Source organism: Mus pahari, chromosome 22 (genome assembly GCF_900095145.1).
Source record: "Mus pahari chromosome 22, PAHARI_EIJ_v1.1, whole genome shotgun sequence".
Classification (NCBI taxonomy): Eukaryota; Metazoa; Chordata; class Mammalia; order Rodentia; family Muridae; genus Mus; species Mus pahari.
Genome location: NC_034611.1, coordinates 7,942,738 through 7,945,004, shown reverse-complemented (window position 1 = coordinate 7,945,004; position 2,267 = coordinate 7,942,738). Strand labels below are relative to the sequence as shown.

The 2,267-nt window shown below is 49.4% G+C and overlaps 1 pseudogene; it reads right to left on the bottom strand.

The window, feature by feature from the left end:
* Nucleotides 1–1,150, bottom strand: part of LOC110339012 — a 27,322-nt pseudogene extending 26,172 nt beyond the window's left edge.
* Nucleotides 1,151–2,267: the final 1,117 nt, after the last annotated feature.

The window sequence follows — 2,267 nt, the reverse complement described above, 5'->3', positions numbered from 1 at the left end:
ACCACCAATCAAAGAAAACACATGGTAGAACTTGTGGCTCTAGCTATATATGTAGCAGAGGATGGCCTAGTCGGTCATCAATGGGAGGAGAGGCCCTTGATCCTATGAAGGTTCTATGCCCCAGTATAGGGGAATGCCAGGACCAGTAATGAGAGTGGGTGGGTTGGGGAGCAGGGGGAAGGCAAGGGGATAAGGGAGGGGATTTTTGGAGGGGAAACTAGGAAAGGGGATAACATTTGAAATGTAAATAAAGAAAATATCAAAAAAAGAAGAAAGAAAGAAAGAAAGAAAGAAAGAAAGAAAGAAAGAAAGAAAGAAAGAAAGAAAGAAAGAAAGAAAGAGAAAAAAAAAGAATGAGGACATCCTGAGTTTTGCAGGCAAATTTATGGAACTAGAAAATATCAACCTGTGTGAGGTAACTCAGACCCAAAAGGACATGCATGGTATGTACTCACTAATAAGTGGATGTTAGCCCCCCAAAAAGTACAGAATACCCAGGTTACAATCCACAGAACTCAAAAAGATGAACAAGCCTAAGGGTCCAAGTAAGGTTGCCTCAATCCCACTTAAGAGGGAGAAGAAAGCAATCACAGAGTGCAGAGGGAGGGAGGAACTTGGGTGGGAGAAGGGAGAGGGAGGGGAAAGGGGGAACGTGATCCAGTATTAGGGGCAGTGACAAATAGGAGTGAAGTCCTGAGGGCCAGCAGAAAGAATGGAAATAGGCAACCTTGGGAGGTAGGAGGGGGGACCCTCTAGGAGGTACCAGAGACCTGGGAGGTAAGAAACACTCAGGACTTAAATAAAGAGAGGGATCTTAGATGAGTCAAACTTTTCAATGAGAACTGTTTCTTCCTTGGGATTATAGACTTGGTTCTCACTGAGTGATCTCACTGAATCTCCAAGATGTAGAACATGACATCACTGCTATGACCCCACAATCCACACTTCCCTCTGAAACTTTACAAGCCAAGACTCCACCTTCTGCATTCATATCTTCCAAGATCATACAGAACACCTCACCAAACACTGACTACTCAGTGGCTTTTCTTACACAAAGCTCCAGTCTTCCCACAATCCTCACCAAAACAACATGGTTATGTCTGTCACAGCAGTACCCCATAGCTTCTTGTGGGTCAAAATGGGCTCCCATGGCGGCTCAGGGCTTGCTTGGGCCGCTGGGCAAGACGGGATATGGGAAGTCTGACTGCGTGGGCCCCACTGCCACCACCAGGCAGGCATCAGGTTGTGGAAAGCTTGAGGACCCCACTCCAGGGGTGGAGAAGGCACAGTCTGAGGTCCCCAAGGACCTGCTGGAGTCAAGATCATACTTGGGCATCACAGACACCACTGGGTGCCTCAGAAGAGGCAGTTCTGAGGTCCCTGAGCCGCACAGAGGTCAGGTATGTCAGGTTCTCAGTCTTGGACACCTCAGATGCCGCTGGATGTCGCAGAAGAGCTGAGAACAGAGTATGGACCCTTGGGCAGACTCTGGTCCAGGGGCCGAAGGGAAAAGAGCAGGGAGGGAGAACTCTGGCTGGTTACTGCAGAGAAAAGAAGAGCCTTTCAGTGGGAAGGTTTGCTTGGGTTGGTTGGCAGCCATGGCTGGTGCTCAGGGAGGCCTCCCAGCGGGAGGTTAGACGCAGCTCAGTATAGGGAGACCTGCTCCATTGCTCCAGTGCGCCGGGTCCTGATGAGAACAGGCAATTCATGGTTCTAAGGTGTTTATTGTAGAAAGGCAGAAAGAGGGAGACAGTAGGGAAGCAGAGGCTGGCCATGGCCACGTGGAGTGGTGAGGAAGGGAAGGCAGAGAGAGGGGCAGGGAGCAAGGGAGCAAAAGTAAGAGCAAGAGAATAAGAGGTTAAGAGAACAAGGAGCAGCTCCTTTTATGGTGGGCTGGGCCTGCCTATCTGTTGCCAGATAACTGTGGAAAGGAGCATACCTGGTTGTTGCCAGGTAACTGTGGGTAGAGTCCAGACAGAATAGCAGAAGCTTAGGGCATTGCTTATGTGACTGATGGCCACCACACCTCTCTGCAGGGTGTTGTAGGAGAGTGTAGCTGTGACAGAAGCTAGAGGCCCAGGAGGAGTGGCCAAACACCTGCCTTCCCATGCAGGCAGAAGTCATCGCCCACCAAGTCACATTGTTCAAGGCCTGTGCTTGACTGGGAACCAGGCTGTCTATGCACAGCTCAGTATCAATTTGTCTTAGTCAGAGTTACTATTGTTATGATGAAACACCAGGAGCAAATAGCAAATTGGGGAGGAAAC